General features: G+C 37.3%; 1 protein-coding gene and 1 long non-coding RNA gene across 10 annotated transcripts in view; one reads left to right on the top strand and one right to left on the bottom strand.

Annotated features, from left to right (window-relative positions):
- chst8 (carbohydrate (N-acetylgalactosamine 4-0) sulfotransferase 8) overlaps window positions 1–16,269 on the top strand; it is a 178,543-nt gene that overhangs the window by 91,652 nt on the left and 70,622 nt on the right. The gene's annotated exons all lie outside the window — the stretch shown is intronic.
- LOC131524810 (uncharacterized) lies at window positions 3,245–14,982 on the bottom strand. Its single transcript, XR_009267080.1, has 3 exons — window positions 10,973–14,982; window positions 4,262–4,298; window positions 3,245–3,296 (listed from the first exon to the last, which is right to left on the bottom strand). It is a non-coding gene; the product is annotated as an uncharacterized LOC131524810 (long non-coding RNA).

Raw genomic sequence — 16,269 nt, 5'->3', positions numbered from 1 at the left:
GATTTGTGTCTGTAGATCAGAGCTCATATCATCATTTATTAGGTATCAGATATATAGTTTCAGTCGCTTCTAAATCAATGATTGGTCTCGTCCTACAGCAGGAGTCCATCCGTCTCAGATCACAGTCGTGTTTTTGAAACTCCAGTCTGAAGTATGCTCAGTCTACAGATGTTCAACTTAACTTGAAGCCTTGTTAAAAAGCAAAAAGTGAAAGTTTTGCAGTAGCATCAGCAGCAGAAGCGACGGAGCAGAAAGCGTAGATGTTGTGTTTCAAGCGTATCAGAGAGAGTCCGCTCAGTTCGAGTCTCAAACTGGGAGATCCCATCAAACACAGAGTTTAAACACATTCCGGTCCCCGGTTCGGCTGAACAGACTCTCCAGGGATGAGGATCATTAAATAAGGGAAAGAGCTTCGGTTTCTGACTGCAGTCGGAGGGCTTATGGTAAAAAAGGAGAAAATGGTGAAGAGAAGAAAGAGAGTGGAAGTAAAAAATGACCTCCAAATAATGATGATAAGTGGCACATTTACTTCCTCAGATCTCCATGTTAGCGATGATCAAAGGATGATATTTTGCCTGAGGAAATCCATTATTTCAGGTGTAGGGTTGAGACTTGAGGAAAAATGCTGGAACAGAATGATCTTCTTGGCGCTCGGTTAAATTAACGCTTCTTGAACATCTTCATGTTCTTGAGATATTTATTGATGTTGCTACCTTAATATCCATCTCGAAATGTACTTTGTTTTGTTAAAACATAAATAGATGCAAAATATAAAAATACAAAAATGCTTTCTTAATCTTGCTTTCTTAAAGGGATTGTTTACACAAAAATGATTTACTCACCCTCAAACCATCCTAGGTGTATATGACTTTCTTCTTTCAGACGAATACAATAAGAGTAATATTTAAAAATGTCCTTGGCTCTTCCAAGCTTTATAATAGCAGTGAATGGGGGTCGAGATTTTGAAGCCCAAAAAAGTGCATCCATCCATCATAAAAAGTGCTCTGGGGGTTAATAAAGGCCTTCTGAAGTGAAGCGATGCGTTAGAAAAATATCCAAATGTAAAACTTTATAAACTGTAATCTCTAGGGGCCAGAAAATGGGTTGTTCAAAAGAAAAAAAAAGTATTCTGAAATTGGATTAGATCACAAAATCTGGATCAAATTGTTAGTCTGTGCTGTTCAAAACTTTTTAGTAAGATTGGGATACCTTTGATTAAAAATAATCTGATTATACTAATCCCAGCAGAAGGGTGGATTTCAGGAACAAAAATGTAATAAAACTTTTAAACTAGTCCAAAAATAACATAACAAAATAACAACAACTTTTGTAACATGTAATATATCCCCAAACAGCTGTCAATATCAAAAAAAAAAAATCCTATATTTAATTTAAAGTGTTTTTAAATCAGTTTGTGAACTACATTGACACAATCATTAGAGATGAACCAGTCAGAAGTAGTTATTCGTGTAAGTGCAGTGCAAAACGTTTCTAAGAGAATGTAAAAGCATTGAAATAATTAGAAGTACAAAACAAAGATTTGTGAAGAAAAATGTCAGAGGATTTCATATACTGTAAAACAAGAGGTAGATTGCTTGCAAATTACTGATTACAAATTATATGACGAATTGTAGTAACGTAATAAGACCAGAGTATGTTAGCGGAGCGGTGTGATTTTGAAGAGCGAGGAGCAGATTCTTTAAAAGCATGATTTAAACAAGTACTACAACACATATTCACACGCAGTCGCTCTCTCAATAATGCATTCAAACAAATGTAATCTTACAGTGCTACTTCATCTGTATCCGATTTCGAATGAGCAGAAATCTGTAAGAAATGCATCGATCCGTAGGCAAAATAACTGACGAAACAAAATTTGCACTGCAAAAAGCAGCAATTATACCTTTTAATGCTGACAACCATGTTATTAGCTTGTCATGTGGTAGGAAAAAGGTTTGCACACTAGTGTTCCAATAAGCCACTTTGAAACTCTCCTGTTATTTTATTTTTTAATATACGTTATGAACAGAACCGTGATATTCCAAACCTACTGAAATTCTTTAGACGCGGAGCGAAGGCAGAGCGGTGTTTCTGATAGCAGTGAGCGAAGAGTGGAGCGGAGTGGAGTGGAGACTTTTTTTGAACGTATAGAAGCAGTAGACTATTTTAGAAAGGATGAAGAATTAGGAAGAACCAATAAATCATTGAAAGCAGCTATACCGTGTGAATAAGGTGCAATCATGTAACTGTAGTCAGTTTATGAGATTTTAAAATGGAATATAATCTAATTACAAGTACTTTTTGGAATCAGTTGCAAGCCAGCCGTCTATATAGGCTATACTGTTGCTTTATGTGCATTGTGGCTCTTGCTTTAGCAAATGTGTCATCAAATGAGCTAGCAAAACTAAACATCAAGCACATGTTCTCATTTCTTCCTTCACGGGCCAAAAGAGTAGCCATTTATTCAAGTGGAGTTTCAATGTCTCTTCAAGTTCTCCTCATCAGCGACCTGTTTGCATTCTAATGAAGTCTAATAGAAGTGTTTCTAGATGGAGATGTTCGACGAGTCATATTTCCCGGCCTGTGTGGACACCAAGTGTGTCCAATTTCCTGTTTCCTCCGGGTTCAGAAAAAACGAGCGCTTTACTTTGCTCTCGTTCTGCATCAGAACACACAAGTCTGCCTGTTAGTCACACTCTGTGATTTCCATTTAGAAAAGCACCAACAAACAGATTTCTGTTCATTATTTGACCCTTCACCGCACCCACGCCGGCCGTGCCAATCAGCCCACTTCCGCTGCGCTGGGCATTTGGATATCCAGCGTGCCGGGCTGTGACACCTAATTATTCTCCCAGAATCCGACCATTGCTATTCAGCCCGCGTTCGCCGTAATAAGCAGCGATATTCGCGCTCATGCTCTGTGGAATTGTTGAGTGTTAGGAACTGTCGTGTGTCATGTAGTTTAGTCAGGAAATAAATAACTGTGACACCAAAACACATGAGACCTCATAAAGGCACTCCGAAGGGAATTTGCTGTTTTCACAGAGCTATATGAGTGTTAATAAGAGTACGCGTGTGTGTGTGTGTGTGGAAGGCCTAGTTATGGTGCTTAATAGTTTAACTGAAGTTGTTTCTCATGCAGTCACACACACAGAAAACAATACTAAAAGGAATATTTTTTGTGTCATTCATAGCCTGTGTGTTGTTTTACACAAAAGGAGACTTGTTGAAGAATCTCCTTAAGCTCATTTCTATTCAGTTTCCAACAGATCAGAGTGACCACATCTGTCCAGCTCCTAAAAAACACATAAGAGCACAATTAAACTACTATAAGTGCTGTTCATAATATGACTTGTATTGTATATTCATATAATGCTTTGGATGAGGAACAGACTGAAATATATTTTTATATATTAAAAATGAAACGTAAAATAAATTTTATGAATATACTTTTATAGATTCTAAAAAAATCAAATATGCATAATATCAGGTTTTATATTTTCATGTAGTGCATATATTGTATTGCACTACTTTTACGATTGATTTAGTTTATGAATGATTACATAATTTGCGCTTTTTGGGTGAAACCTGTTATTTTCCCGCAGAGTTCAGCTCAAACTCGAATTAAACACACCTGAATTCACTAATCAGGGTCTTTGTGTTGGGAACTAAACGCTGTTGGGAAGTGGCTCTCAGAAACTGTGAATAACCCAGCTTGAGGTGGATCTTAACGTCACCATAAGGCCTTGAGTCACGGTTCGCTGTGTTTCATTTCTGTCCTGACTGTTTGCACAGTACACAATGACAGCTCAGTTCTCTTATTGTGAGTCCTCATTCTTTACCGCTCTAATTATGCAAATTCTCCATCCAGAGCACGACCCTGATTGGTCGCTGGGGTTTAATTAGCGTCTGTTGCTCAGAGTGTGTGTGAGTGTGATCGCAGGTGTGATGGAGTGAATTATTAACAGGTCGTCTCTGAGCAGAAACGGGTCAGAATCTCTTTAATATGAGCCCAGATTAATTGCCAAGGTGCCTGGACAAGGTGATAAAATATGGATATATTAATTCTTTATTAATAACATCTTCCAGGCTGTTTCTATTTCAGGAATGAAAATGAGGTGTAAATTAATACTTGATTTTTATTTCATCTCTTCATTTTTCTTTTCACCTCAAAAATTTGAGTCTATTCTAGAAAGTGCGGATAGAAGCTGGAATTGCATTTATTAATTATTATATAAATAATCCGTCATCATTTACTCACCCTCACGTTGTTCCAAACCCATTTGACTTTCCTTTTTCTGTGAAACACAAAGGGAAAAACGTTCACGTTGCTATTTGTATATAATGAAGCATCATAAAAGAGGAATACTGCAAGTTTTCTGAGCTTTGTGTGAGAAACGGACTGAAATTAAACCATTATTCATTGATCGTTTTCTTCTTTGACGAAGCTTCCAAAACTGTTTGCAAGACATGCAGGAACAATTTTGGCATCAGATTTCTTGATATAATGCTATTCTCTGTTCATTATGGCCTGAAAACATTGTAAGCATGCATTTTCAAAGCTGCTTTGAAATTACAGTATATGCATAGTGAATATGAACATTGCACAAATGTAAACAGGTTTTAAGATCTGTGGTTAAAAGGAGATAAAATCCCTGCATCTTGGCAAAAAGTTCTGCTGATTTGCAAAAAAGGCCTAATATTAGCTAATTTGATTATGCCGAGTTCAAACACATCCATAAACCTTTCCATCATGTACACAAGTTTTTAAATAAATAAGCTTTTTTTTCTGTAAAATATGTAATTTTCTGTCACTGTTTGGATGCAGAAAACATCTGGATCATGTTTGCATTTTTTTCTGTCACTGGCCATAATTCTGACCTTGAAATCAGAACTGGGCGTAAAATACGTGACAATGATCTGAGAATTGATCAAGTAGTTGTAATATGGCTCAGATTCAGACAGGAATCATGAGTTTGTGCTGTCTTTCTGCTGATTAGACCATAATACATTTCTTCACGAATGGTTCTAAAAGCAAAAATGCTACAAAATGCATCGTATTTTGTGAGAAAGGGTAACATGCTTCAGTAAAACTGACACTATTTTTGGAAATCAGCACTTCAAAATCGGTATGAAACAAGTATTGGATTTCATTCAGCAAATATGATGCAGGATGGTGTTAATAACTGAATATAATCTTAAATTTCCTCATAAGTAACGTCATAGCTGTGACTCAAACCTGCTGAATGCTGTGTCTGGTATCAGACTGTCCACACCACCAGTTTCTCAATCCAAATGAGTTTTGACTTGAGGACGAGTTGCCTCTGGCTAGGCCTTTGCCATGCAGGGAAGCCGGCGAGTATCCAGACAAGTCGCTCCGGGTCTCTCTCGCTCCCGAGCCCTGCGGCTACCGCAGGACGCTTGAGAGTCCGAGCACCTGCTGCCTCCAGAAGCTCAGTGTGATCTAACACACACGCTCAGGTCTTCATGAGCCTGTAGGGACTCCAGAAATGATCATATTCTTTGGTGAGCACACAGCTGGGATTTATTTAGAGTTACCGAGAGGACACGGCACAACACTTTATGACGCTCTGCTGCATTAAACACTGGAGTTTACCGAGACGATAACTCTCTTCCAGAGTCTAGTGAGCTTCCTACCTAGACAGCCATTTTAGGCTGCTCCAGAAGATAGATGGCCACATTATGCTGCATAATACTTTGTTTTTGGCTGTTATGAAAGACGGCATTGTGTGTTTCCTTCAGTGAAGGCAGTCCCATAATGCATTGCAATGAGTGGTCAACCCATATGGGTTTCTCAGTGATTGATATGTAGCAACAAATATAAAGAATATGAACATAAATATTTTACATGAATTCTACTTAAAACAGATGTAAGAGCAATAGACAATCAAAATCCAATATACAAATCAATTTTCATTCAAGTATACATGAAATATAATACAATTTTAGAAATATATAAATAAAGTTTAAGTAGAAGTACTACAAGTGCTAAAACTAGAATTGAAATGAAAAATAATTAAAGCTGTATAGAAAATATAAAAAAGCTAATGAATAAAATATTCTATTCAATACTGAGAAACTATGTTACTATTAACAAAAAAGATATTCTAAAAATAAACAATACTATATATTACTAATAATATAATTACGTTCTATTTAACACTGAGAGAAATAACATGGTTAAAAAAATGTATTATTTTAATATAATATTAATACCAATATTTGTATGTGCTATGTACAGCTTACAAGAGTATTGTGTTGTTATTTTCCCTCTCTATTGCATTCAATTGTGAGTCGAATCTCTGTGCGCTTCACATGAGGAGCAGTATTTGTGTTGCATGCTGGGTTGCTGTCTATGTAGTGTTCCAAATCTGTCACTTATGAGTGTTGCTTTACGGTTAGCATGCTGTCTAACAAGGCAGTTACCTGTCATAGATGTTTGAATTCAGTTCTAATTGTTTCTTTGTCTCTTTTTCTCTCCATCTGCCCTCTTCTATGGACGTCAATCTCATCGTCTACTGACACACATTCAGCAGGTAAGCACATATTTTATTCTAATACCATTAGCAGCGGTTTGATACAGAGTGACTGTGGTTTCAGTGGAAAGATCACGATCCACTTCCAGCAAATGATTCAGCAGATTTCTGGGGTTTTGATTCTTTTTCAAAAGCTTTTTCAGTTCAGCAACAGGGTTGGACGACACAAATCTAAACCAAACTTCTTGTGTGATAAATTACAATGTTAAGAATTAGAATAGAAACGCAATTACCGTACTCTGTTTGACATGAGAGATCAGAATAAGGGCCGCAGATAGCCAGAAGCTATCGGCGTCTGTTTACATCCCTTGAAACGCAGGCAGGCTATTACAGAGATTTGAGATGAGCCCCAAAAGATTGTTTGTTCAGACAGAGAAAACCACATTATCAATGTACATAATACTTCAAGCTGGTGCACGCAGCGGTACGGCAGACGCCTTTCACAAAAGTTTGTGTGCCAGCATCCGTCTGAAGACATCAAGGCAATTACTGCCGCCCCCCAGAGAAGTGCCTCGTCTCGGCGGAGGACATTTCCTCCGCATTGTGTCTCATTTTCCTGGTGGCTTTTGTTTGGGATGTGAATTGTAGCTATTCAGCCAGACTGGATTCTGCATAATGTGACACGCTGTCAAATGTTGCTCTGCTTTATGTAGTACAGCCTTATTAACCAGCGCTAAGTGCTGCGGTGTTTTTTTATAGGCGATCTCTCACACACGCGAGTAGTTAAATCGAGATGTGATGTACCGTTTAAGGAGTGTTCAACGCAACTACATCATGTGGGACAAATGTCTGCCGTGTCTATTCATCATATCAGACGTCTCGCTGTTTCTGCTGCAGCACAATGACAATCTATCACAGATGGTTTATCAAATAAAAAGCGGAATTAATGTTAGCGAAACTACAAAAGACACTTTATTGCACCAATGGGTCTTAATGTGACAGATAATAGAGAGAGAGAGTGTGTTTCTGCCCTGTGTGCATAATATTACTGAAGGTGAGCCATCTTCGGTATATGTGTGTGTACTGATATATATGGTTTCGAGGACACAAATGTGTATAATAACATGGGTACTACAACGTAAACATGGTTTATGAGGACACTTCCTGTGTCCCCGTAAAACAAAAGGCTTAAAAAACATACAAAACGGTGTTTTATGAAATTCTAAAATTGCCAGTAGTTTCCTGTAAGGGGTAGGTTTAGGTGTAGGGTTGGTGTAGGGTGATAGAAAATACGGTCTGTACTGTAGAAAAGCATTACGCCTATGGAGAGTCCCCGTAAACCACAAATTCCAGACTGTGTGTGTGTGTGTGTGTGTGTGTGTGTACCTGTTTTTTCTATTCAGGTGGGGACTTAAACCTGAATACACACAGACTCATGGAGACTCATGTCACGGTGGGGACCTAAATTGAGGTCTCCACGGGTAAACAAGCTAATAAATCACACAGTTTTTTGAAAATCTAAAAATGCCTGTAGTTTCCTGTAAGGGGTAGGTTTAGGTGTAGGGTTGGTGTAGGGTGATAGAAAATACGGTCTGTACTGTAGAAAAAGCATTACGCCTATGGAGAGTCCCCACAAGGATAGCAAACCAGATGTGTGTGTGCATGTGTTATCATATTTCAATATGATAATATAACTAAATTTAAAAGCCATTATTGTGTTATATGAGAAACGCATGAAATAGATATTACAAAAAGTAGCTTTAGAAAGATTTTTTTTTTTCATGTTCTTTTTTATTTATTTTTATTTTATTTTTATTTATTTTTATTTTGGGTGAACGGTTCTGTTCTTTAATTGTTTTTTTTTTTTTTTTTTTATTAATATGGATTTTTTTATTTTCAGTTTTGTTATTATATATAAATATGATATAAGTCATTGAGTCAGTCATTAATTCGATTCTTTCAAACAGCTTATTTATTCAGGAATGAAGTAAATGACTCTTTATGAATGGGCCGTTGAATCATTGGTGTGTTGTTTGGAGATGCACAACCATTCTAATGTGGCTTTAATAAATAATATTTGTGTTGGCAAAACTGAGCAAAAACAGACAATGCATTTGATAAAAAAATTTAAATTTTCCATAACAAATTCATTAGATTAACGGATTAAATCGTCAGTCCTTTACATAAAATGAATTGCCTCAGTAAATGATTCAAAGACTCAGACAGACTCACATACACTTCATTTTGAAATGAGTCAGTATGTTTGAATCATTCACTCAAACGATTCGTTCATTGATTCACTCAAAATTGCTTAAGCATTCAAACTGCTGAGAGAACTCCTAAAAATCCCCACCACTAATGCACAGACACTTTTGGTTGTGTTTTTGTTATTATCATCAATTACTTATATTCATATGCCATGGTATTTATGTGGTAGTCCAAGATACTTAAAAATACTATGGTATTAAACATTCGAGCAAACGACATGATTTAAGGAATCAGCGATGTCTGGAAACGCTGCAGGACAAACTTTAATACAAGTGCTGGTGACATAAACCAAGTTCTAACACTATGTGTGAGCAACAGAAAGAGTGACGATTATAGCTTATGGCACATTGTTAGCAGGAAGTATTTGACTCCACTATGAAAGCTTTTGAATTGTTACCACCATAACATGTAAACACGCGGGGGAAACAGAGAAGTGTAACGATGAGCTTCTGTCAGGCGGCCATCTTGACTCCTGTAGGGCTCAGACACACATGTGCTTCTGAAACACTCCTGCTTGTTTGCTGGATTTACGACGAGCGCTTTGATTGGAGCGATGTTATTTCCTGACAGATCCGTGTTGGACTGAATGCTTCTCTCGCTTCGACTGGGAAAGGGCTTATCTGACAGGAGATGATGTATGCTGGCTGCAGAAAACTGGGCCGCTCTTTGCTTTAATTGGGTCTTGTACCGAAATGCAACCGTGCTGGAGAATTCAGACGGGTCGGATGGGGAAGACAGCCAACATCGTTCACTGTTTTGCTAAAAGTGGAATATGCACCGTCAGGGAGCACCTGAAATAGCATGATTTGTAATGATAATTTTAGAAAGACTGTGTCAGAATAAACTCCAGGGAGTCTTTTTAGAGATGGAGAAATGCGCAGTGAGCAGGTGCAGTTATTACGCACAGCATGCATCTTCAGCTCTTGGTTAATTGTTTGCAGTGATTCTCAAATTCATTTAAAGACCCTGTGAAATGAAAATTTGACTTTTGTATCATGCATATCATGCTTTATGCTCATCTGCACTATTGTTCAAATGTTTGGAATTTTTTCAGATTTTCTGCTCACCAAGGCTGCAGTTAATTTGATCAAAAATACTGTAAACAAACGTGAAATATTATTACTATATTATAAATAACTGTTTTCTATGTGAATATGTTAAAATGTCATTTATTCCTGTGATCAGTGATTCAGTGTCACATGATCCTTCAGAAATCATTCTAATATGCTGATTTGCTGCTCAAGAAACATTTCTGATTATTATCAATGTTAAAAACAGTTGTGTTGATGAATATTTTTGTCAAAACTGTGATACATTTTATTTTTCAAGATTCTGTGATGAATAGAAAGTTCAAAAAACAGCATTTATTTGAAATAGAAATATGAAACATAAATGTTGTACCGTTAGTTTTCGGTCACGTGACCGGCTCGAAGACTAGGAGGGCAAAACATCCATAGAACTGCAGCACAAGCCTGTCAATTTTTCATCTGTTTCCCAGCCGCAAATATTTAGATCTCCTCTCAAAAGAATAAAACAAAGGTATTTCTGAACAAAATGCAAGTTTTGGCCAATTGCAATCCATATTAAGCACCCGTGGCAATATTTCAATCATAAACAGTGCGACAAAACTTTGTAAAAACAATTAAAGTGCCTTAATATATTTAAAACAGTAATATTAAAAGATCAAATTCAGTAATCACTACATTAATGATGCATAGTGTACACAGGCAAGCAGATGCGGCCGGAATATGAATGCAGTCCGCTTAACAGTTCAGTGTTTTCCTTCTAATGGTTTTCTATGGGAAGCCATTTAATGTGAAACTTTGCACATTGCGTTTATATTCTGGCTTCATCCTCTTGCTTGTACAAAATATACATCATCAATAAGGTGTACACTGAATCTCACCTTTTAATATCTGCGTTTTACTACATTATTACTTGATGCAAACGGAGTAAAAATAGCTGGCGGTCAGTAGAGCAAAGCTTCGTTTTGCCCGCCAGGTGGGCGTTCCTATAAGGGTGTGACGTCACGTGAAAACTATCAATACTGGGAGAAAAGCTCTTTATATGTTCCACCAAACCTCCTGAATCAACAGAAGATACAGTGCTAGTAAAGGAAAATTCTAGTTTAGTGAACTCACAAGGTCTTTAAAGGGACATTTCATCCAAAAAAAAAAAAAATGAAAATGCTGTGATCATTTACTCACCTTCATGTCGTTTCAAACCCGTATGAGTTTCTTTCTTCTGTGGAAAGCAAACGACGATGGATGGATATTCAGACAGACAAACAGATTTTAAATTCCAGTTCATTTGAATTCAAAATTGCAATCCTGCATTCAGTTTTCTAGCTCAATTCAAATTGAGGAATTCAACTGGAGTGAAGAAGTCATTCTGAGTTCCCGTGTGAGTGGCACTCAGCTCTGCATGAGGAAACGGAGGTGGTGAATCAGGCCAGTGCGTCTGTGAGGAATTCAGTAATGGCTAATCTTTTTAATCGATACATCTGCAGTCAAACGGGCTCCTGGAGGGAGAGCTCTGATGCCGAGACCGGCCATGAAACATTAATGCATTTCTGCTGTGCAAACAAGCGCTCAAGAAACATGCTCATTCGTTCCAGCCTGGCTGCTTCTTCAAAAACTGCTGCTTCAACGGAGGGCTTTACAGCTGACCTGACAGCGTCTCCCAGAACATCACTGCTCACATGTTCTGTCGGGCTGGCAGCAGCCCCATTAACTAAACACAAACTAATTCAACACTCACCTTTATTTAAAAAGATAAATATTAATATAAACATTGACAAATTATTTTAAGGCAAGACACCCCAGGTGAACAGGGTAACAGATATCGCCATACTTCCCAAGTTGATACTGACACTGGGTTCAAATTTGTTGTTTCATTTTGATGACATATTAGCAGGGTTATTGTAGTTAACTAAAACTAAAACCATGAAACATTTTCTTACTAGAAATAAAATACATTTTAACTGAAATAAGATTAATATAAAAATTATTTTATTTCAGCTAATCATTTTCATTTAGTTTATCTTGTTGTAGTAAAATAACTAAAACAAAAACTGAAATAGAAATTTATCAAGACTATTAAAAAGCATATTTAAAAAAGAAAAAACTAAGAAAAATGACAAAAACACAACTAAATTGCTAAAACTAACTAAAATGAAAAAGAAAACCAAAATCAGGCAAATGATAAACGAACAAATCCCTCTGTGAAAACCATCAGAATATATATATATATATATATATATATATATAGGAATAAAACCGTAGAGTTTGGTGTAAGTTAAACTTACATGCAAAAGTGTATTTCATTGAAATATATTAATGTAATGTATGTAATATATGGGTAGTTGATGTATCAATGTGTCCTATGGCGTGACGGAAAAATGTAAAACAAAATAACCTCTAACACTGAAGATAAACCTCTCTCATGCTATTTGTAACTCTAAGAATGAAGATACATTTTTCTCATGTTATTTATATGTTAAGTTTTTTTTTTCTACATTTTTGCTTTGTCACACCATAGGATACAGTCCAATTTTTATTTGTCAACTACCCATATATATATATATATATATATATACACATATGTTTTTTGACTGTCATGTCTGTGCAATAGAAAGAAAGAAAGAAAGAAAGAAAGAAAGAAAGAAAGAATGAAAGAAAGAAAGAAAGAAAGAAAGAAAGAAAGAAAGAAAGAAAGAAAGCAATTTAGATCAGTGAGCAATGATTTGATGAAGCAGTAGACATGACTCCATTCTTCCCGAATCCTTGCCAGGTATATTAAAGGTTTCCCACAGGATCAGACGGCCTGGTGTCATTCTTCAAAGGAAGATACAGAGGCGCTTCATCCCAGAGCGGCAAAAGGCCAGGTTAACCAAAGATTAAAGCCCAACCCGTAACTGAGAGTGTCATTCAAACCGGCTCAGGCCGCGCTTCTTTCATCATCCTGTCATTAGCTGTAAGACGACAGATACAGCGGCGCGGGTGAGAGCGGCCTGCGACTGACACCGCGCTTGACGGGTAAATACACGGGCTTAATCAAGCGATCGGGCCGTCGTGAGCCTCTGTCACGTTTCTGAGATCACCGGGCAAATGCTGTCAATAGCCACAAAGGCTTTTGTCATTGAGTGACCGTATCTTGGAATCAGATTCGCCGCGCACGTTTCCTTTGATTCGGACTTGCTGGACTGAGTGCTGAGAACGCGGCTGTGCATCTGGCCAAGTGTTTTACTCTGTGACAAAAAGAAAGCCATCTCGTTTGAAGTGACTTTTGTCCTTTCAGACGCACCATTGATTATATTTCCCAGACTTTGTCACAAGGTGGGATTTTTCTCAGTCTGGTTCAATCAGCATCGCACTAGTTTCGGTCTTAAGAGCTTCAAAATCACACGATTGAAGATTACCTTACTAAATATTCAGATATCTGTGCGATGACTTTGTGTTATAAAGTGAGCAACGTATAAACTTCAGTAGCCTAGTAAAAACACTCTTAGAGCCAGTAAATTTAAATCAGTCCAAACTGTAGGCTTCAAAATTTAAATGTACTAATTTGACTACTTTTTTCACTCAAAATGATTTGGCTGCATGATATATTGAATATTCTATGTAATATCAAATTAAGCAACATATCGAGCCCTGTTTCAACGATATTAGCTCATGGTCTAAAGCGCAAGGCGCAGGTGCACTTAGGGCATGTCCGAATCCACTTTTGCTAGTTTAACGATGGGAAAAATCAGTGCATGGTCTAAAAGTGTTGTCCCTATTCTCTTAATGAGTAAAGGGTGTGTTTTGGGCATAACCTGCAATAAATCAATCAAAGTCTCATCTCCCATTCCCTTTAAGAACCAGTTGCGCTCGCACCTTGGCAGATTCGCTATACACGGTAAGCACAAAAGACTGAACGGTAACACTTAAGAATACTGATCCTTTGTTAATGAATAACCAGTAGCGAACCGTGACTTTTGAACCTAGGCCCTCTCCCATCGTCAGGGGAAAAAACAAACTACCAGCCTAGCTTACGGTCATACGGTGTCATCTTCTAAAAGTCATCTTTGATAATTCCAAATCTAGTCTTAAGGCGGTCACACACCGGACGAGAAGCGCAGTGCTGCGTTGCACCATGTCCGGACGTCCAGCGGCGCCACCGGCAACTGTCCGCGGATCCCAGCTGCGACTCTGGGTGCTGTTCAGAATCCAGCCACGCCACAGTGTGCCGCTCACATAGTTTTCCATTAAATTACATTATATTTGTCCCAAATTATTTTTAATGTATATAATGACTTTATCCTTTGGCTGCGAGATTGTGTATTGTGCATTTTTCAGCGAAACGTTTGTCTTTCTGTGGCACTAATAATGCCCGTGCTTCGCACTTTCTCATTCCGTTTGCTCTGTTATTTCAGTCACTGAATTTCAAACTGTTTGACACCATTTACTCAGTCTTTAAGCAAACTTTAAACTGTTTGGAGGATAGATTAAAAGTTTTGGACTGTCATCTTGAACTGAAGTCCGCTCCTCGTCTGCAGAATTGCAACTAGAAAACAGCGCAGCGAGTGCGTCTAATGAAAGTCAAATGAAAATCCTCATTACAAATACATCATCACACAATCGGTCTGTGCACAAAACCAACAAATGCAATGTTTAATGTAAGCCAACACATCAGCGCTCACAGCAAAACAAGTAACACTTCATGACAAACAAGCATGATTTATAATTAATATTATTGGCACAGTGGCCCAGTAAATGTCTTCACTTACGTAAATTGCGGCTTCAATCGTGACATGAATAATAGCTAACGATAGTTAGTTAGTTTTCTCAGCGTATATACTTTTTTCTGATAGAGATCTCACAGCAGGCGGAACTTGTCATAAAGTTAGTGATAACAAGGCCCGCCCATTAAGAGCGAATATATGATTGGTCAGTTTTTCTGTCACTTGAAATTACGCTCCCATTGATTTACTATTGCTTGGCCCTCTGTAATTTCATAGTGGGACCACCAATCACAGAGCCGCAAATGCTAGGCGGAAACATGGACAAAAACATGGACAGAAATATGGACAAAATGGGCGGCGTTCATTATCCCATTCACTGAATAGGCAGATTTGAAGAGTTTATTTCCACAGAAATCGTAATCAGAATTTGGTAATACTTGAGTCATTACTAGTGGGTTACCATGACCTTTACATTAGAATTAATTATACATTATGTATTATTCATATTAATTATGAACCTATATACAGTAGTTCTTAGTAGTTCTTGGGGAGGTATGAAAAATAATAGTTACTGATTAGCTAATAGTGAACTACCACATTCGTCTAAGCACTATCACTTACTAATTCATTAATCAGAGTTTCTTGTTCGTTACTAGTAGTTACTAGAGTGCTAATATTGCATTACTCATGTGTCCTTGTGTAGTTATTCATTAATGATGGAACAGTATTCTAAAGTGTTACCGACTGAACGTGTCGGAGCTGCTCGTGAACTAGACCAGACCACCTTTTTTCTGATGGCACCCATTCACTGCAGAGGATCCATTGGTGAGCAAGTGATACAATGCAAAATTTCTCCAAATCTGATGAAGAAAAAAACTCATCTTCATCTTGGATGGTCTGAGGGTAATTTTTGGGTGAACTATTCCTTTAAACCATTCTTCCTTCCAAAATCATGCCTGGTTTATAAGAATATATATATATATATTTTTTTTAAATCATATATCTGTTGAATATCTTGTAAAGGTACTGCATCAGACCCGTTTGGATCTGCACCACAGAGCTTAATGACTTCTTCCTTCTTCCTCCCTGTTTTGTTGTTGTTTCCTTTCCCCATCGTTTTTCCCATCAAATATTTGTTCACTCCTCTGTAACACATTAAATGAGGTTGCCAGACCTTCAATCTCATTAGGAGGGAAGCCCAACTTTGATTTTCTTTATTAGGAAACGTTATCGTGTTTGAGGCAGGCTGGCAGAGTGACTTAAAGTGTGGACTCATTAAAAAATTCAATTAAACTCTCTCTCCTCCGCCCGCGTCTAGCTCTCATATAATGCCATTAGTTCTCATCAGCGAAGGTTGCCAGGTTGACACATGCATAATTCAGATATTCAGTGCGTCAAAGGTGTGAGGGGAAAAAAAGTGTATTCTAGATAGCAAACAGAATTAGATATTACACCCTTGAAATAGCATCAAACTTTTGCGTTTGCCTGACAACCTGTTACATCCAAACACATTATTGAGCTGTTGATTCGGTCATTAGAGCTTCACAAGGGTTAAATTAAGTTAGTAAGTTTAGTTACTCTTCATAAAGTTTTTTTTTAAATAATGTTCCAGGTTCAATACAAGTTAAAGTTATTCTACTTGCATTGCAAAAAGTGAATTTCTTGGTATTTCTGTCTTGTTTTCCAGTACAAAGATCTTAAATTATTAAATGAATTCTTAAATCAAGATTATTTTACTTGAGAAGCAAAATGACTTAAGATATTGAGTCTTGTTTTCTG

Source organism: Onychostoma macrolepis, chromosome 18, assembly GCF_012432095.1.
Source record: "Onychostoma macrolepis isolate SWU-2019 chromosome 18, ASM1243209v1, whole genome shotgun sequence".
Lineage (NCBI taxonomy): Eukaryota > Metazoa > Chordata > Actinopteri > Cypriniformes > Cyprinidae > Onychostoma > Onychostoma macrolepis.
This window is presented reverse-complemented; position numbering and strand designations above follow the sequence as displayed.